Source organism: Cryptomeria japonica, chromosome 5 (genome assembly GCF_030272615.1).
Source record: "Cryptomeria japonica chromosome 5, Sugi_1.0, whole genome shotgun sequence".
Lineage (NCBI taxonomy): Eukaryota > Viridiplantae > Streptophyta > Pinopsida > Cupressales > Cupressaceae > Cryptomeria > Cryptomeria japonica.
In genome coordinates this window covers 302,714,468-302,737,208 of record NC_081409.1, presented here as the reverse complement: position 1 = coordinate 302,737,208, position 22,741 = coordinate 302,714,468, and positions in this window count along the sequence as shown.

Below are 22,741 nucleotides of genomic sequence, written 5' to 3'. Positions count from 1 at the left end.
GTGTTATAACACATGTGTGGGCCCTTAGGACCCTATATGACCTCTAACGACACCATTTGATCCCTTAGGACACTATATGACCCCTTTTAACATCCTACTACACCATATGACCCCTTAGGACGATATGATGTCCTAATGGGTCATATGATGTCCTAAAGGGTCATATGGTGTTCTAACACATGTGGCCCCTTAAGACACCATATGATCCCTAACGACACCGTATGACCCCTTTTAACATCATGGTACACAAAATGACCCCTTAAGACAATATGATGTCCTAATGGGTCATATGGTGTCCTAAGGGATCATATGTTGTTCTAACACATGTGTGGGCCCTTAGGACCCCATATGACCCCTAACGACACTATATGACCCCTTAGGACATCATATGACCCCTTTTAACATCCTAGTACACGACATGACCCCTTATGACACCACATGACCCCTCATGACAATATGATCTCCTAAGGGGTCATATGTTGTTCTTACATGTGTGGGCCCTTAGGACATCATATGACCCCTAACGACACCATATGACCCCTTAGGACATCATATGACCCATCCACAAGGGCTTCACTTAGTGAATCTGGGTTATAGCATGTGTGCTCATGACATACTAAAGAATCCTCCTATTTTCAAAAAATATTGCTCATTTTTTGTCACCCCCTCCCAATACACAACTTGAATTAAACCCCCCCTATATTCACCAAATATTGTATTTTTTCATAGCCTAAATTAAAACCCCCCTATTTTCACCAAATAGGCAATATATTGTTAAAGAATTTTGAGATATGAAACCCCCCAATATGAATGCATGTGATATAATACTGCCTAACCAGTGAAGCCCTCGTGGGCCTCTCAAGACACCATATGACCCCTTGGGACCATATGATGTCCATATGGTGTCTTAAGGGGTCATATGGTGTTCTAACACATTTGTTTCCCTTTACGACCCCATATGATACCTAACGACACCATGTGACCCCTTAGAACACCATATGACCCCTTACGACACCATATGACCCCTAACAACAATATGATGTCCTAATGGATCACATGGTGTCCTAAGGGGTCATATGGTGTTCTTATACATGCATGGCCCCTTAGGACCCCACATGACCTCTAACGACACCTTATGACCCCTTAGGACATCTATAATCTCACTCTCCCCAAGACTCTCTCTCTCTCTCTCTCTCTCTCTCCCCTATCCTAAACAAGGTATCAAATATTTCTCTCCCTCTCCCCCCATATCTCTCTAAAACCGTTTACCCTTCTCTCCCTATCTCTCACTCCCTCTCCCTTTCCCCCTCTCTCTCTATCTAGATAACTTTCCCCTTATCCCTTGCCAACCATCTCTCTCTCTCTCTCTCTCTCTCTCTCCCACTATCCTAAACAAAGTATCATATATCAAATATTATCCAATATCTGATATCTTTTATTATTAATATATTAATAAAAATATTAATAATATATTTTAATATATAGATTTGTATATTACAATATTAATATATAACATGTTTATTATATATTAATATATTAATATATTAACAATATATAATAACATACAAAAAATATTATTAATTATATTCATAATAAAAACCTATAAATATCAAATATCTGATAATATTGGATATTTGATTTCTTTGACAAAAAATTGAAATCTTGGAATTTGGCTAGCGATTTCTTTGGAATTTGGCTAGGAAATTCCAAGCTTGGAAAGTCAACAGAAAAAATGTGTTTTTGAGTATTCCTTGTTTTTCCAGACTTCGCCTTGGTGGTTGATGACTTTTTTTTTAGGCAAAATTGATAAAACGAAAAGGGATTTTTCTCAAATTTCCAACAATATAAGGTTTGTCTTATTTTGACTAATAAATAATTATTATTTATTTTCTAATTGAATTTTGACTAAAGTCCTGATTGAAAAACACCCATAACTTTCAAACAGTATCATATTTTTTGAATTTGAAACATACGTCACATTCTATGCTTCATCTACTATAGGATAATTTTTTTGTTTTGAATTTCATAAAGTTTAGACCAAGTTAAGGTGGTTAGATGTACGATTTTTTGAATTTATGAAAAGTTTTAGTATAAATATTCATAATTAATTATTTAGTTCAAAAAAAATTGCAAAAAAATATGTGTCACATCTGGACATGATACTACTTATATTAAAAATCTTATAAAAAAATATTATGATTTGATTGTGGTTAGGGTGGTCAGACATACACCTACTTTTTTTTTTTGTTTGAAATTTTAGTACTACTGCATTGAAATTTCAAATTTTCGTCAAATAGATTTTTTTATTCAAAAAACTAGTAGCTTAGAAACTACATTCAATTTGCTATAGATTCTCTTATATATTTTTAAAATAATTTTCATAGCTTATTCAAATTTTCATGTCAAGTTGCATAACTCTGATTTTTTGAAATTTCATTGCCACTTAAGGGTTTGTTTTGGCCCACCATGATCCTGCCCATACCCAAGTAGCAGACTTGGAAGATTAAAAAGGAGGGAGAAGGCACAAAAAATGAGGATAGATAGATTATAACATAAAGAAATAAGAGACATAATGCGTCAAGTTCTTACCACTAGTATGGTTAGTTTAGAGTAGAAAACATATAAAAGTAATTGGCTTGATGATTTTTAGATAGAAAACCCATTTAGTTACATGAAAAACCCTAAAATTATTACTAGTAATAAAATAATTTGAAATATATTACGACGTTGCAAATATTTGCATAAAAAGAGCTAAGATGAACACATAAATATTTAAGAATAAGATAGATATAGGAGATACATAGATATAGGAGATATATAGATATAGGAGATATATAGAAATAAGATATATATAGAGGTAAGGGGATAGAGATAGAGAGCAGTGGTGTTAAGATATTTACATATTATCCTATTAGTTTTTTGATTAATTATACTTTTTATTAACTTGAAAAATTTATTTATTTAATGTAAATATAATATAATATAGTTTAAAATTGTTTAAGTTTTATTACAATATTGAATATATTTATATTTAACTACAAATTCTATTCTACACTAAAATATATATTATATTTTGAATAAACTATTAATAATAGATTCCAATTAAATAACTTTTAATTTAAATTCTAATATAGAATATACTATTATTTGACTACATATTCTATTCAACATGAAAATATATAATGTATTTTAAATAAACAACTAACAATAGCTTTCCCTTACTATTTAGTTTTGATAAATATAGAATATATTATTTTTTAGCTACATATTCTATTCTACATAAAAATATAATTGTATTTCAAATAAACTAATAACAAGAGCTTCTTATTAAATAGATTTTATATATCTATTTTGAAATGAAGTATTAATTTTTTATTGAAATGAAATATTACATTTTTTTTACATAAAATATTAAATAGCTTTCTATTAGATGAGAAGTGTTAAATTATATAATATAAAATAATAAATATAAATAAATCATAACTTTTTCGTAAAGTAGATAAATAAAAAATCTAAAGCAAGGAAAGCAAAAATAAAATCAATAAAGTACTCAAATACTCGCTAAAATTAACAAGTGCCACGTAGTGGCGAGTACTTGCCATCATAGTATTGTAATAAAAATATTTGTTCTAATTTTTAATTATTATAAATTTTTTCATTGTTATTTTAAAATTATATTAGAATAATTATATTTATGTAATATTAACTACAACTCTTATTTTAATAAAAGAATATAAACTAGTAATTGCACTTTGGTGTGCAATGGGTATGCTAAAGAGGTGTGGAAGGTCAATTGGGAAAAAAATGGTCAATTTTTTGGATGAATTTGTGTAGTGAATGAGGTCAATTTGTGGCCATGATGTTGTTTGCACAACAAAGGACTTGATTGAGAGGTGATAGCTTAAAATCAACTATGCATCCACTTACAAGGATTCAATCATAACTGAAATGAAACCTTTGAATTGAGAAGATAATCAAGTTTTATTAGCAACAGGCTCACATTATCTTTGCAATAGGGTGAACACAAGAGTGAGGTTGAGATAGGGCTAGAAAGAGGGATATATTGAGGGGTAAGAGTGATGGGGAGATTGGTAAAGGGATAGACATACAAATAGAGAAGAAGATGAGGATATAGTTGGAGTTGAAGATAGAGATGGGGAATGGGGAGAGGAAGATGGAGTGAAGGAGAGAGATATGAGAGAGACAGAGAGAGAGGGGAGAGGAATATATAGATATGGAAGAGAAAAATAAATAGCTGGAGAGAGATGAAGATATAGAAAGATAAACATAGAGATAGGAAGTGTTATAGAGAGAGGGAGATATATAGTGGTATATAGAGATAGAAATAGAGGGATATATGAAATAAGTGATAGGGAGAGATAGATATAGAGCAAAAAAGAGATATGGATATGGAGGTCCAAAAAGAGCGAGAATGAGAGAGAGATGGATGGATAGAAGGAGGCATGTCTAGAGATTAGGGGGAGAGATGAAGATAGAGGTAGAGATGAAGATAGAGAAAAAGAGGAGGGAAAAAAAGATAGAGCAAGGGAGAGGGGGAGATAAAGATAGAAAGAGAGGAAATAGAGAGGGAGAGCCAAAAAAGAAGAGATAGAGAGAGATATAAAGGAAGAGGGAGATATGATATATATATAGTGAGATAGAACTAAAGAGTTAGAGATATATAGAGAGGGGAAGAGGGGGAGAGATAAATAAATGGACAAATAGAGCTGGAGAGAGGGTTAGAGAAATAAGGGACATAGATATATATTGGAAGAGAAAGAGAGAGATATAGAAATATACAGGAAGAAAAAGGGAGAGAGGTAGAGATAAAGATATAAATAGGGGGATAGGGAGGGAAAGGGGGATAGAGAGATGGGGAGAAATAGAGAGGAGGGTAGGATAAAGAGAGGGATGGACCAAAGAGAGAGAGTGGGGGAAATTGATATAGATAGAGGAAAACATAGAAAGATAGAGAGGGATAGAGAGAGATATATGTATAGAAAGTGATAGATAGACAGGCCGAAAAGAGTTGGAGAGAAATATAGAAAAATATATATTGTGCAAGAGATATGGAGCAAATGAGAGAGAGGGGGGGCAAGAGTGAGAGAAAGGAGTTGACAAAGACAAGTAATAGAGAGAGAAAGGTTTATACTCTAGAGAGATAAAGAGGGGGAAAGATAGAGATAGAGAGATATATAAAGAGAGAGAGAAAAATGGAGTGTGTGTATATACATTATAAATCAAAAGTCAAGAAATATAAAAAGAGGGAGTGATGGGGAGACAAGATAGAAAGAGGGAGAGAAGCAATATATAAGGATATAAAGAGATAGATATAGAAATAGAAAGGATCTAAAGAGTAAATATAACCTATAAAACATAGAGGGAGTGAGCAAGAGGGAGAGTTAGAAGGAGAGAAAAAGGGGGAGAGGAAGAAAAATGGTGAGAATTAGAGAGGGGGAGATAGAGAGATAGAAATATAAAGATATATGAAGTGATATATGGAGAGGTAGAGATGGATATGGAGAGAGTGAGAGAGATGAAGATGAGTGTGTACTATCTAGAGATAGTGAGATAAAATAGAGATAGGGAGGGAGAAATAGGCTGGAGTGTGTGTTTGTGTGAGTGAGAGAGATATAGATATAAAGATAAGGAGGGAGTAAGATAAAATGTGTACGAGTAAAAGATATATATAGATAGATATAAAAATGAAGAAAGATATACAAAAATATAGAGAGAGGGGGAGAGGGATAGAGATGATATAGAAGTAGAGAGATATAAAAAGAGGGAGTGAGAAGGAGAGAGAGAGAGATGGATAGAGAGAGGGAGAGATAGAGATCTAGATAGAGTGGGAAGGATAGAAGGGGAAAAGAGAGAGAGAGATATCGGGAGAGGTAAGGAGATATAGATAAAGGAGAGAGATGGAGATGGAGATAATAATCAAATGACATGCTACCATCAACATAACTCCCAAAAGACATATGATATCCTTAAATTATTCACATGAAATGAGTAATAAAAAGTTAGTTACTATTTCTTTCTCTCTCGCTCTAAACATTTAATTTAGGTGTTAAGTTGAAATTTATTTTATTACATAAATTAAAATAAAATTCAAATATAATTATTCTATAATAAATAAAATTTAAATAAGATAAAATGTATAAATTCTAATATTTTTTAGTTATTATTTGTAATTCCATTAAAAAACAGAAATAATTAGAATACAATTTTAACTTAATTAAAAAACAACCCTCAAAATAAGTGGAAGAATTAGAATAAATAAATAAATAAATGAATAATAGAATATCTAATAAAAAAAGATAATATTAAAAGAAAATAGTAAGAAAAGAAAGATGTTAATTTAAAATATAATTATTCTATTATAATTCAAATTTTAATAAAACAAATAATTATAGATTAAATTATAATAATTTTAAATTATTATAAAAAGACATAAATAATTAAAATAAATTTTAAACTCAATGAAATGGCAATTCCTAATAAATAATATTAAAATGTATATTTTTTATTTTTAATTATAAAAGATCTCTTTTTTAAAATTATTATAACTTAAGAGATTAATTCTATAGTCTTCATTCTTCTCCCCAATTTTAAACCATTGTTTTCAATATGTAGGTGGTTTCGCTTCATATAGGGAATGCTTTGACATAATAATTATAATATAATAAAACTTTTATAGTGAAAATATATATTTCTCTTAAAAGTATAATCCTAATTTAATTTAAAAAATTTATATAATTATAAATATAATAATTAAATTATTCTCCGATATAATTACTAATTTGTAGTATAATATTATATTTTTTTATATTTATTTAATATTAATTATAATTAGTTTTTTTTTTGGTCGGTAATTTTTGATCTTTTATTGATATATAAGGAAATAAGGTTTACATTACATATACTTGTGCTATTCATCTTCCAAAAAGGCCCATAACTTCAATTACAAACTACTGCTAACTAAATTTTTACAAAATTACATCGACAAACTTCGTGTAGCAGACTTTCTACAGACTACTAACCCCTTCAAGGGGATATCACATCATTGACAAACACTATCCCCACCATTTTTAGCAGAATAATAGACCATAAAACAAAAAGATTCACTACCAAATTGGTTTCCAATGGGTTTTACAAGCAAGAAAAATCAACCCGAAAAGGACCAGATATTACTTCTAAGACCACACAGATTCAAAACTATTGCTTTATGAAGATTGCATGTCTACTATTCACATCCAAGCAGCTAAAATCAGGACACCAGACTCCATTAGTGGATATGTCACCTCCAAATTGGTTGACATCTAACATTGTACCTCCTCCTAGGAAAGGTAGTTAGAACCCAAGGCCTTCGGCTCCCACTAGTCACCTGATAATCCCTTATTGCTTGCTGCCTTAAAAGAGTTCCATTCTGCACAAATGTGGTTCAAATAGAGTCATTGGTTGATCATATTGGGCCAACACACAAAAGGGACAAAACCTAGCTCCTCCACCGCTTTATGGCTTTCAAAACACTTGCCATAATCAAACCCATATCCCGGATAAGCCCATTCCAGGATAGAATCAATACCAACTATCAAATCCTGCTCAAACAGGGAATTCATAACCTAGCGAATTTCACCTTCTTCATTGCCTAACTCAAGACCCCACACTGTGATCATTGCTGCAATATCTACATTTAATTTCCATCAATGGGTTGCATGCTGAAAGAAGTAACCAAGCATCCTATTGATTGCATTCACCATGACATCAGATGGGCATTTGAGGAGAAGCTTGAGCCTGTGATTTTCCACCGACCCATAGAGAGCCTTCTGCTGCTTTTGTGTTTTGAAAGTGAATGTGGCCTCCATCTTTCAAAACCAACTTGCACCTGCACATAAACACAAAAACAAAACAAAACAGGAATTTGATAATGTCTTCCATCTTAGCTTCTTTAAAAAGAAGGCCAACTCATGTGAACTGTCACTCACACAAAAACCCAAAGCGCTAGGTTATAAATGCTCTTTGCTTGAGCCATCAAATCACCTCCTTCATGCAGATTATAATTAAACTCATTGAGGTTACTTGATTGTTCGAAGGCCAATATCATTGGCTTACTTCACCACTACCACTAACATCATTAAAGGCACCTATCCACATTTCACCCGCATTTACAAAGGTTAATACCCATTTTTACAAAGTGTCTACCACTTGATTTCCTTCTCTTCTGAAATGATTGATTTTAAAATCTTTGAATCCATTCAATTCATCATTTAAATTTTGTTGCCTTTTCCACTTAACATATCCTTTGACACTCCTCGTTCTTCACACCACCTTTACTTATGATGAGAATTAGACCTCTTGGGTTACGTACATGTATATTAGGTCATCATTATTTTTCATGTTTCATCCAAAGATAACTCACCATCAAAATCTTCAAATCTTATTTCTTTTCACTTGATTAAAAGACAATGCCCACTTAGATAATTTATCAGCCACCTTATTACCCTCCCTCCTAACATGACTGACCACAACATCTTCAAATGAATTCAATTCCTCTAATATTAAGGATAAGTAGTTCTATAGATGCCAAGCCTTAATTTCTCCATTTTTGATTGCTTGGATTATGATTAGTGAATCTCCCTCCAAATAAAAATTTCTAACTCCATGGCCCTGAGCACATCAGATTGCAAGCAAATTTGCGAATGCTTCTGCTTCATTATTAGTCCCCTTTCTAATTCGCTGAGCCCCTAATTTCACCATGTTGCCATAGTGGTCTCTTAGAACCACAACCACACCAGATAACCCCATATTGTATTGCGCATCTCTGTCAAAATTTTCTTTAATCCATCTCTTTTGAGGTGGAGACCACTCTATGGATGGGTCCCCCTTATTATTCTATTTTTTATTATTCCAAGCCCCATGTCCTATTTTGATATTTGGCCATGATTTTTGAATCCTCTTGTCCTCAAGAGTGAATGGGGGATTCCATCTGGGATGCTGCTTCCCCTAGAGCCTCTTCGATTGCCTGATTTATTCTACTCACAAGCATCCTCTCATCTTCTTTCTTATCTTGAAAAATCCTCTGGTTTCTTTCCTTCCAAATTTCCCATATCACTAGGGATGGGCTAATGTTCCACATGCTTGAAAGAGTAGACTTCCTATTTTTCCTTGGCCAACTTTCAAAAAATTCTATAAGGGATTGCTGTAAAGGGCCATGCCAATAAAACATTCTCTTTACGCTTAACCAACAACTCTGTGCTACTTTGCATTGTAATAAAAGATGATCAAGATTTTCTTCTTCTTCCCCACACATTACACACTTTTTGGGCCCTACAAATCCCAATCGCTTCCTTCTTTCACAAGTAAGGATCCTCCCTTTAATAGCCAACCATACAAATTCTTCTGCTTTGGGGAGGCAATGTTTGTACCAGAGCAAGTCATATATTCTTGTGCGGTCCTCCACCTTTCCTTCCAAGATCTGATAACCTAGTTTTACTTGGTATTTACCATCCTTGGATACAGACTAAACCACTCTGTCTTGCTCCTTCGTGACAAAAATATTTCTTTGATCTAAAATATGTTTTAATAGAATTTGTTGTGCCTCTGTAAGACCCATGGTCGACAAATCTTTCCAAATCCATTCCTCCCTCATAGCACCATATTTGACCTCCATATAATCTCTGACCCAATCAGCCCAAATTCTGCATAACTGTGTCTTTATATCTGAGAGGTCAGCCATATCTTTTACTGCAGGATAGGCTGCCGAACAATCATCCCAAAACTTAGCTAGTCTTCCATTCCCTATATGCCATGTTAGATGATCTATTAGGACTTTTCTACAACTCACTATGAAATTCCATACTGCAGATCCTTTTGGCGGATTTCTGATCGTGAGGATTCTATGGTCTTCCATAGAGTCCAAATATTTAGCCCTCATAACTTTAACCCATAGTTGGTTCGGATTAGCATAAATGCTCCAGGTTAGTTTTTCTCCGAGAGCTTCATTCATGATTTTCCAGTTCCTAAGGCCTACACCCCCATTCATCTTTGATCTACACACTTTTTCCCAAGTCAATAACGAGATTTTATCCAGCTCATTTGCTCCATTCTAGAAAAATTTCCTCATTTTTTGTTTGATCACATTTATGATTTTACTAGGAATCTTGAGGCACATCATATAGAAAATTGGGATCGCTAAGACAACCATTCTAAGCATTAATATTCTCCCTGCCAAGGTCAACCATTTACTCTTCCACCCCTCTGGTCTGCTGAAACAGCTCTCCACCAGATTTTTCCATAGGGCTGATTTCTCCTCCAAAGAGAGGGATGCCTAGGAACTTGCTTGGTAGTTTTCTCGGTTTCATGCCAAGTATTCTACTAATCTCCCTTTGTATGGAGGGTTTTATATTAAAATAGAAGATCTCCGATTTGGTCTAGTTCACTCTTCTCTCTTACACATGCACATACTTATCAATGATCTATTTTATTATTCTAGCCTTCCTTGCTGATGCCTCTCTGACCAAGAATGTGTCATCTGCAAATTGAAGATGGGATAGTGGTTCCACCCCTTCTGCAATCTTCACTCCCTTCCATCAACCTTCCCTCCATTCTTTAGAGATTAGTCTCCCTAATACCTCCACCATAATTATGAATAAAAAAGGGGATGAGCGATCCACCTTTCGTATCCCTTTGTTTAAGGGGAAGAAACCTTGTGGGCTCCCATTTAAGAGGACAAAAAAATGTGGGGAACTGATGCAGCTATCCACCCAAGCTATCCAAAGTGGATCAAAGCCAAATTTAGCTAAGACTTTTGAAAGGAAGTCCCTATTAACTTCATCATAATCTTTTTTGACATCCACTTTAATCATCATTTTTTCCCCTTTTGAAAGTCGGATTGAGTGGATTACCTCATGTGCTAGGATGATTCCTTCATAAATGGATCTTCCAGGTGCGAACGTACTCTGTTTCAGTGAAATAACCTCCTCCAACACCCATTTTAGTCTATTTACTATCACCTTTGAGATCACTTTATAGATTGTATTACAAAGGGATATAGGCCTTAAATCATTAAAAGTAGAGATATTCTCCTTCTTTGGGATTAGAGCTATAAATGTATTATTAAAATCCCTAAGGACAAATCCACCCCTTGATTCCTCCACTACTTCCCAAATATCCCTAGCCAAAATATCCCAATTTTTTTGAAAGAACAATGAAGGAAAGCCATCCAGACCTAGAGCTTTGCTAGATCCCATTCCAAAAACCATTTCTCTCACTTCCTCCATAGATACTGAGCTCATTAACATTCTGTTGTGCTCTTGCTTCACACATACAAGGATAATATCCATAATAGTTTGTAAATCCTTGTCTATTATCTCTTCTCCATTAAAGGACCTAGAAAAATAACTAATGACCTCCCTGTTAATAGCTTCCGGATCTATTATGAGTTCACCCTCCATATTCTTGATCGAGAAGATCTTATTTTGCGTTCTCCTCACCTTTACTGACATGTGAAATTTTTTTGTGTTTCTGTCGCCTTCCTTCAGCCAAGTTTCTCATGATTTTTGTACCCATTTTCTTAAAGGAAACAACCAAGCCATTAATGATTTACAAACTGTTATGAAAATATTAATAAGTATTTATTGTACCCATTAATGGCTTGGTTGTTTCCTTTGGCAAATGGGTACAAAGATCAGACCGTCTTTCAATTCCTTTTCTTTATTAAAATTTTCTTCATCCATGCCTTGTAGGATGACTTGTTCATGGAGCTGTTTCAGCTCTTCTTCTTGTTGGCATTAGGTTGTCATTGATGTCAACTGGTATGACAATAGTCACCGATGAGTAAGTAATGGTGAATGGTATGGGTGAAGTAAGACATAATGATGTCAACCAATATGTGTGTAAGCAAACATAAAGGTATGTTACTGGTACACATGAGTGCATCATCTACCGGTAAAGTAGGACCACTAATAAGGTAGAGCAAGGAAGCAAAGAAGAACAAAAGGATGTGAACTGGTATACACAAAGAAGTTTAATGTTACTGATAAATGGACTTATTAGATGGACCAGCATGTTTGATGGAAGGGCAAGTTGATCCACTGACAAAGAAGAGGTCAACAGGTATGAAGGTCCACCGGTGAAGTTAGGCTATTTCGGTAAGGTGAGTTGAACTGATAGATAGTATTGGTCGGTGAAGGATGTCTAATCAACATAGAAGACTAGAGATGATGCCAAACCAACATTGCTAACCGAACATAGGTGGATGTTGACAAGGATGACAGGTAGAAACTAGGTGGTGAGCACACAGAGGTCGGTGAAGTATTCATTGACGTAGTAGTAAACAAGTAGGTCGACATTAATGAAGAACTCAAAAATCATGGGAGGATGGCAGAATGTTGTGGCTTGAGGAAGACAAGGTGGCAAGGTGATTGAACTGACCTTGCAAGACAGTCTAATCTTTGTACCCATTTGCCGAAGGAAACAACCAAGCCATTAATGATGATTGACAGAGAAATACAGAAAAGCATGTCGTAGACATCTAAAAATAGAAAATTCACATTGAAAAGCGAGGAGATGGCGGTGCTGTTTGGTGATACAGATCACCATTCCTAAAAAGCAAATCAGATCATATCTAATACGAATAAAGTTAGTGAAGGTAAAACCTATCACAACACTGTTTGAATGCTGCTTTTGGAGGGAACCCTCATAGATAAATATGTCAACTAGAGATGAAAATTAGTTGATGCTAGATGCGAGGTATGAGAGGAAAGAGAGCCTGAGGAAGAAGAAAGTCTATCTGCCTAAGAGTTATTTCTCAAAGAGTTAGAGTGTGTGTTAGCAGGCTGGACCGATGAGAGAGTCTAACCAGTAGAGATAGAGTAACTGATAAACAGTTACAATCTTAATAGTCAAGCATACCGGTAAGGAGTGAATGGTTAGGAAGGCATCCAAGAGTGACACTGTGAAGTGTGAGGCTTAGAGAGAGAGAAGAAAGGTTGGGAGCAACCGGTGAGTGATCAGAGAGAGTAATCTGATAACTGACAGTGTGAGAACTAGTGAAGAAGAGAGGGTTGTTAATTGACAGACATCCGTTGATCAAGTGTCGTAGAACTCATTTGCAACTAGGTTCTTTCATTGCATTATATTACATTGAGCTGGTGCTTTGTGCTCCTTGGGTTGGTGCCCTAAATTAGTAGGGGTTGGTGCTCCTTGGGTTGGTACCCTAAATCATTGTAATCTGTTGTTTCATTGTGAGGATGGATTGGAGCAGTAGACTCCAACAACATTTCTCACCGAGGTTTTTCCCATATTGGGTTTTCCTCGTACATCTAGTGTTGTGGGTTATGCATTTGTGTGTTTGGCTATTTTGATATCCACTCTTATCTTACCAGTTTGATTGTTTAGTGTTTAGGTTGTTAATCGATACTCAAGGCTTGGTTTAAAAGGAAAAGATATTAGGAACCACTGATTCAACCCACTCTCAGTGCTACATTGTTTTCAACAATTGGTATCAGAGCCTAGGTTCCCGGTTGAATAAAGATTTCTCTAGCTTGGGTAGATTCTAGTCAAGGAACACAATGGAAAGAAATGAGTCCGCCTCCTCAAAAGCTCCCATGTTTGATGGATCTAACTATGCCTCCTGGAGCAGAAGAATGTAGACCTATATTTCCTCTCTTGGTTTTGATGTGTGGATGTCTGTCAAGAATGGGTATACTATCCCTAGTGTTCCTCCCATTGATCCAGATGCTAAGGAGTATGAGAATAATGCAAAGGGTAAACATGCTATCTTAAGCGGGCTGTCAGATAATGAGTTTGTCAAGGTCATGCACTATGAATCTGCCAAGGAGACTTGGGATAAATTGCAAAGGTTATTTGAAGGAGATGCTAAAGTCAAAGAGGCCAATTTGCAATCACTAAGAGGTCAGATTGAAGGCATCAAGATGAAAGATGAAGAAAATATTGCAGACTACCTTCATAGAGTAGATGAAACTATAAACACCATTAGAGGACTTGGAGAAGAAATAGCTGATGAGATTATTGTCAAGAAGGTACTTAGATCTCTCACATCTAAGTATGATACTAAGGTTTCTACCATTGAGGAAGCAAAGGATCTGAAAACATTCACAATAGATGAGCTGTTTGGCTCTCTAACTGCCTATAAAATGAGGACAACTGGTGAAGCATCTTCAAGAAAAGAGGCAGCTTTCAACTCCGTTAAAAAGGGCAAGGAAGAGGTTGCTCATAAAGGATCCGGTGAATACTCAGATGTAGAGGTAGAAAACTTTGTCAGAAAGCTCAAGAGAGGATCCAGTAGGTATAAAGGAAAGTTACCACTCAAATGCTTCAACTATGGTAAAGTTGGATACTTTGCTACAAAATGTCCTTATAATGCAATCAGTGGAGATGAGCAAATAAGTTTTGGTAGATCTGCCGGTAAAGACAAAAAAAGGAATGTCTATCGGCAAGAAAGAAGAGGCTACCAAAAGCAAAAGATCCTGTATACTATTGAGGATGATGCCACAGATGAAGAAAGTGCATCAGAAGATGACTACCATGAGAATGAAAGAGAAGTTAATCTCTTTATGGCTCTAGATGAACCAGTTGGTGAAGATGAGGAAGAAGAAGACGTTGAAGCTAAAGTGGATCTATAATTTGAGCTCATAAGTTCTCTTGAGGAGTTAAGTAAGACAAGAAGAGAACTCAAGAAGGTCAAGCTTGCTACAACAGAAGAACAAGGTCTCTTGAATAAATCCCTGGATGAGTCCAATCAAGTTGTCTCTAACTTAAAACTCCAGTTGGAAGAAGCCAAGAGGATATGTGAGGTTACATCCTCTGATCTAATGAAGAAGGAAAAGGAGCATCAAGATCTGGAAGCAAAAATAGTGAAGCTCAGAAAAGAGCTTGAAGAGAGTAAGGATGAACTGAAAATGAGGAGCAAATATGAGGGTAGCACCGAAGCCTTAGACAAGATGTTGAGAAAACATAAGCAATCTAAATATATCGGTGGCTTAGGATTTGAAGAAGGAAAAAGTTCAAACAACAAAGATAGATTCGGTAAGGAGATACAGTTCCCTTCTTCTAGTGAAGGTGAAGAAAAGAAAAAATTCATAGTAAGTAAGGATACTGGTAAGAAGACTTATGCAGAAGCTGTTAGAAACCGTCACACAAACCGGTATACACAATCAATTAACCAGAGGCCACACTCAATGTAATGAAATACAGATCTAAGGAGAAATGCAAGGTTTGATCATGAATGATTCACTAGAGTTAGCAACATGAAAGGAAGACCCCCGGTGAGATAGACGTTTGCAGGACCAAGACAACCTAACCAGTATGTTCCAAACTTTCATGGTTATTGTTACCGATGTAACAAATTTGGAAATAGGTTAGCTGATTGTAGATTAAGAAATAAGCCCACTATGAGTTATGAAAGTAGAATCCCTTTTAATGCACTCTGGGATATGAATGTTGTTTGTTATTAGTGCAATGTATTTGGTCTTAGGAGTTTTGAATGTAGGAAGAGTAAACCGATTTCTTACAATAGTTTCGAAGATTCATATTTCAATGTAAATATGAAATGCTATAATTGTCAAGAGTTTGGACATATAACAAAGCTATGTAAGAATAGGAAAATCAAGCAGAAGAGGACATTTAATGATCAGGAACTAGTAGCCAAACCAGAGCATAAAATTGTAGCTGATAAGAAGGAAACTCAACCAGTTTGGGTTGAGAAAGAAATGGACAAAGCAGAGTCAAGTCTGATAGTGCAAACTACCCTACATGCTGAAAGAAGAAATCTATGGGTTGTAGACAGTGGCTGTTCCAACCACATGACCGGTGATAAAAAGAAATTTATCAAACTTGAAGTCTGGAATGGTGGCTCAGTAAGGTTTGGAGACAACTCATCGATCAAGATAAAGGGAAAAGTTACCCTAAACATTGATGGCAAACTGAAAGCACATGATGTGTATTATGTGGAAGGCTCGAATCATAATTTGTTGAGTGTGAGCCAGATGTGTGACAAAGGTTATAAATTCACCTTTGATTCTATCGACTGCCAGATAAAGGAGAGTACCGGTCAGATTGTAGCTGAAGGTAAGAGGACAGATGGTAATGTATATAATCTGAAAGAATATTTTGAATCCCAATGCATGTTGGGACAAGTGGATGAAAGCTGGTTGTGGCACAAAAGATTAGGCCACATAAATTTTGATAATCTAGTTGCGGTAAGCAAAAAGGGCTGTGTGAGAAACATACCACCCATAATGAAATCGGTAAGCACTTTTTGTGATGAATGTGTGTAAGGAAAGAAAACTAATGTGAGCTTCAAGACAAAAGAAGACAACACTTCAAGACCACTTGAACCAGTGCATACAGATCTATGTGGTCCGACTAGGACAAGAGCTCTTGCCAGTGAAAAATATTTTATGCTCTTCATTGATGACTATTCAAGAATGACATTGGTCACTTTCCTACAAGATAAATCACAAGCATTTGATAGATTCAATATCTTTCAAAATATGGTAGAGAAGGAAATAGGGTACAAGCTGAAATGCCTAAGATCAGACCAGGGTGGAGAGTTCACATCAAATGAGTTTGACGATTACTGTGAAAGACATGGAATTAGAAGGCAATACTCAACCCATAGGACACCACAACAAAATGGTGTGGTAGAAAGAAAGAACGGGACAATCAAGGAGATGGCCAGAACCATGTTAAATGAGGCAAGGTTGCCAGACATGTATTGGAAGGAAGTGGTTCATACTACTGCATATACCTTGAACCGGGTTCAACTAAGAACAAACAACAGAATGACATCTTATGAGTTGTGGTATGACCGGAAACCATTAGTCAAGTACTTCAAGGTATTTGGAAGCAAGTATTTTATTAAGAGAGATATGGATGGTTTAGGTAGTTTTGATTCTAGTATTTGATGAAGGGATCGTCCTTGGTTACTCAACTAACAGTAAGGCCTATAAATGCTACAACAAAATACTAAGAAGATTCATTGAGAGTATGCATGTAAGAGTTGATGAGGATATGCATAAAGGAAGACAAGCACAAGCTAACTGGTATGATGATTCAAGTGATGAAGGTGAAGAAGCTCAGTCAGACAATGAACCGGAAGAAGCATCCAATAAAGTCCCTAATCGGTATGTGCAGAAAAACCACCCGGAAGAGTAGATTTTAGGTAATAAGAGTGATGGTGTGTAGACTAGGAGAAGACTTGCCTAGAATGATGAACAAGTCAATTTCTACCTCATGATTGAAGTAGAACCTAAAACATTCAATGAGGCCAGCAAAAGTCAGAAATGGATGGATGCCATGGAAGAAGAGTTGCAGCAGATTGAGAAGAACAAGACTTGGGAATTAGTCCCTAGACCAGAAGACAAGAATATCATTCGCACCAAATGGGTCTATCGGAACAAGATGAATGAAGAAGGTAAAACTGTTAGGCATAAAGCGAGACTTGTGTACAAGGGTTACTCTCAAGTAGAGGGCATTGATTTTGAAGAAACATTTGCACCGATAGCTAGATTAGAAGCAATTAGGATGTTTCTAGCTTTTTTCGCCTACAAGGGTTATAAGGTATATCAAATGGATGTAAAATCTGCCTTCCTCAATGGAAATTTGGAAGAAGATGTGTACATGGAGCAACCCGAAGGGTTTCTATTACATGATGATGAAACCTTTATGTTTCAGTTGAAGAAACCCCTATATGGTTTGAAGAAAACTCCTAGAGAATGGTATTCAAGGTTAGACTAGTACCTGAAGGAGCACAAATTCAAAAAGGGGAGTGCTGAAAACAATCTATACATCAAGGTAGATGCAAATCACATGATCATTGTGGTTGTGTATGTAGATGACATCAATTTTGGAGGCAACAAGGACACTCTTTGCAAAGATTTTGCTGATCAGATGCAGTTAGAATTTGAGATGTCAATGCTTGGAGAATTGACATACTTTCTTGGTTTGCAGATATCATAGCTAGATAAGGGAATATTTATCTAACAAACTAAGTATGAAAAGGACATGCTAAAGAAGTTTCAAATGGAGGTTTGCAAACCGATGATACCTCCATGGTGGCCGGAAGAAAATTAAGCAAGAATGATGAATCACTAGTGGTGGATCAGACACTGTATAGATTCATGATAGGTAGTTTATTGTATCTTATTGCTTCTAGACCGGATATAGTGTAGGCAGTGTGTATGGTGGCTAGATTTCAAGCAACACCTAAGCAGTCACATATGAATGTAGTAAGCAGAATTTTTAGGTACCTGCAAGGGACACTCAATTATGGATTATGGTACCCTAAACAAGGGGAATTAATATTGGAAGCACATATTGATGCTGATTGCGCAGGTTGTATTGATGACTGAAAGAGCACAAGTGATGGTGAATTCTTCTTAGGTGACCGGTTGGTCTCATGGCATAGCAAGAAGAAGGATTTGGTCTCCTTATAAACCGCTGAAGCATAATACATTATTGCTGCTACATGATTCTCTAAGGTGCTTTGGATGAAGAAAAACCTCAAGGACATGCAGGTGGACACCTCTAATGCTATTCCCATCTGGTGTGATAATTCAAGTGCCATCAACATATCAAAGAACCTAGTGATGCATTCAAGGAAAAAGCATATAGCCATCAAGCATCATTTTCTCAGAGAGAAGATTGAAGGACATGAAGTAAAGATGGAATATGTCCCTACAGGAGAACAAGTGGCATACATCTTCACCAAATCATTTCCAGTAAGCACTTTTGAGCACATAAGACACAAGTTGGGAGTTGTGTCACCTGCCTCATGCACTTAACTTTGTAAAGAGATATATGGTTTAGGGGGAGTTCATAGCAGTACCTATATCTCTTGAACCACATGTTGATCATAGGGAAAGTTAAGGGTTGTATGTCTCAGTACCGGGGGAGATAAGTATGAATCAAAGAGAGAGAATGAAGTACCCTGACCCTTTGTCATTCTGTCAAAGGGGGAGAAATCAACTGGTGTGAAGACTTGCAGTGAGTTGACATCAATGACAAAGGGGGAGATTGTTGGCATTAGGTTGTCATTGATGTCAATTGGTATGGCAATGGTCACCGATGAGTAAGTAATGGTGATTGGTATTGGTGAAGTAAGACATAATGATGTCAACTAATATGTGTGTAAGCAGACATAAAGGTATGTTACCGGTACACATGAGTGCATCATCTACCAGTAAAGTAGGACCACCGACAAGGCAAAGTAAGCAAGCAAAGAAGAACATAAGGATGTGAACTGATATACACAGAGAAGTTTAATTCTTCTGGTAAATGAACTTATTAGATGGACCAACATGTTTGAAGGAAGGGCAAGTTTATCCATTGACAGAGAAGAGGTCAGTAGGTATGAAGGTCCACCAGTGAAGTAAGGTTATACCGGTAAGGTGAGTTGAACCAGTAGATAGTCTTGGTCGGTGAAGGATGTCTAATTGACATAGAAGACTGAAGATGATGCCAAAATGACATTGCAAACTGAGCATAGGTGGATGTCAACAAGGATGACAGGTGGAAACTAGGTGGCGAGCACGCAGAGGTCAGTGAAGTATTCATCGACGTAGTAGTCAACAAGCAGGTCAACATTAATGAAGAACCCAAAACTCATGGGAGGATGGTAGAATGTTGCGAATTGAGGAAGACAAAGTGGCAAGGTGATTGAACTGATCTTGAAAGACGATCTGATCTTTGTACCCATTTGCCGAAGGAAACAACCAAGCCATTAATGGCGATCAATAGAGAAACACAGAAAAGCATGTCGTAGACATCCAAAAATAGAAAACACACATTGAAAAGCGAGGAGATGGTGGTGCTATTTGGTGTGATGCAGATCACCATTCCTAAAAAGAAAATCAGATCAGATATAATACAAATCGAGTTAGTGAAGGTAAAACCTAACACGACATCATTTGAATGCTGCTTTTGGCGAGAGCCCTCACAGATAAATATGTCAACTCGAGACCAAAATTAGTTGATACTAGATGCGAGGTGTGAGAGGAAAGAGAGCTTGAGAAAGAAGAAAGTCTATTTTCATAAGAGTTATTTATCAAAGAGTTAGAGTGTGTGTTAGCAGGCTGAACCAGTGAGAGAGTCTAACTGGTAGAGACAGAGTAATTGGTAAACTGTTACAGTCTTAATAGTCAAGCATACTGGTAAGGAGTGAATGGTTAGGAAGGCATCCAAGAGTGACACTGTGAAGTGTGAGGCTGAGAGAGAGAGAAGAAGGGTTGGGAGTAACCGATGAGTGATTAGATAGAGTAATCTGATAACCAGCAATGTAAGAACCAGTGAAGAAGAGAAGGTTGTTAACCGACAGACATCCGTTGATCAAGTGTCGTAGAACTCATTTGCAATTAGGTGCTTTCATTGCATTAAAATTGTATTGCATTATATTACACTGAGTTGGTGTTTGGTGCAGGGATTGGTGCTCCTTGGGTTGGTGCCCTAAATGAGTAAGGGTTGGTACTCATTAGGTTGGTTCCCTAAATCATTGTAATTTGTTGTTTCATTGTGAGGCTGGATTGGAGCAGTAGACTCCAACAACATTTCTCACCGAGGTTTTTCCCATATTGGGTTTTCCTCATACATCTGGTGTTGTGGGTTATGCATTTGTGTATTTGGCTCTTTTGATATCCACTCTTATCTTACCAGTTTGATTGTTTAGTGTTTAGGTTGTTAACCGGTACTCAAGGCTTGGTTTAAAAGGAAAAGATTTTAGGAACCACTAATTCACCCCCCTCTTAGTGGTACATTGTGTTCAACACTTCTAACTTCAATTTCTCATTAAAAATGTTCTTAAAGACCTTTCTATTCTATTTCTTCAGTTGTTCTTTAACAAATTAAAGTTTTTTAAAGAAAAAGAAAGCTTTATTACCTATCTTTTCTGGAATATGCTTCCACCACACCTCCATCAGAGATTTGAGATTACTGTCTCTAAGCCACATTGCTTCAAATTTGAAAGGACATTTGTCAGGAGCTTTCTCATCTTGTATTCGTAGAGATATGGGGTAATGATCTGACCCCATAAAAGGGAGAATTTTTGCAATGCTTGTCCAGAGACTTGTCGACCAATCACTAGCTATGCAAAACCTATCTAGCCTTTCAACTATGTTTAGAAATCTGCTTCTTCTATTAGTCCATGTGTACTCACCAGTCTTGCAAGGAATCTCAATTAAACTAGTATATGTAATAAAGGAATTGAAGTCTCTGTTACTCTGTCTATTCCATCCTACTCCCCCCATTTTATATTAAGGTCTTACTAATGCATTGAAGTCACTACCTATTATGAAAATATTTTCATTGTCCTGTTTAAGAAACTTAGATAGATCAGTCCATAAATGTCTTTTTATAATAATGTTATTTGGACCATAAACATTGATCATGTAAACATGCATATGCAATTGCTTTGAATAGACTCTCACCCATTGCCACCATTTTCCTTGTCTCATGATTGTAACATCCAATAAGGAGTTGTTCCACATAATAGCTAGACCACTTGAAGCTCCTTGAGCTTCCACCAAACTACATTTCCACTTTTTGAACCTTTTGTGAAATTTTTTCAAAATTCTCTACCTTAACTTTAGTTTCCTGCAAACAAACTAGATCTGGTCTAAACTGATCAAGGCATCTCTTGATCAATCAAATCTTGTGAGGGGAATTGTAGCACCTGACATTCCACGATAGGGTCCTCATTTCCTCCGAGAAGAGACAACATCCCTTCCTGATCTCAGTTTGAGTTTACTCTAGCCAACAACACTTCCTGCAATTTCCAGTTTAACTCTGTTGGATTTAGGCCCTCTTTTCTTCTTTTCCCCAACTTTCACGTTTTGAGATGATGTCATTTCTAGTGATCTCTTTTCCTATTCCCCTCCATGAGCAAGAAGGCCTAGCTCATCCTCCCCCTTTGGAGTGTTAGAAGAATCTCCCTCCGAGTCTGAATAAATCAATTTCCCTCCAATATCTTTGACTCTTTCAAAATAGTTCTGAGTATAGGTCAAGTTAATCATTGGGGAAACTTGAAACTACTCCTTTCAATACTTTGAGCACTGACGAATTATCGGGGTAAGTGTGAACCACTCCAAACTCTGGCAAACTCATCGGGGTAAGACTTGCCGATTAGGGTAGGTCTTGCCGATAAGAGACATTTTAAAAACTGCAACTAAACAACCATACAAATGGACTAGAGCCAGTCCTTATGTATTTACATGACCACTGGAAGGTCTCACAAGCCAAAATTGGTTAAGGGCATTTCAACGCTTAGGTGCTCTTGCACCATACTCCCCCCAAAACAAAGAAGTCAAGTGACTGCGCACGACAACAAGGAAAGATCAATTCCCAAATTAACAAATTCTAATTCACGGACCCAGGTCACTTCCGAATCAGGTTTATGCATCCACTTAACCAAATGTTCCATGTAGACCTGCTGTCTAGTCTTCTTGAGAACACGTGAATCCAACACTTTCTCAACCTAAGACATGGAAGGAGAAAGTAATGGCAGGTCGGCAAGTGACTGTTGAACATCTGAAACTCATGCATCCTCCTTAGGAAGTTGTCCCTTGTAGACAACCAAATCTGCGACATTGAAAATGGGAGACAAAGCAATATTAGATGACAAATCAATCTTATAGGCATTAGAGCCATACTTGGATAAAACTATACAAGGGCCTATTCTCTTCATTTGTAGCTTGCTGGGAACCCCTTTCTAGAGTTGAGCCTTGTT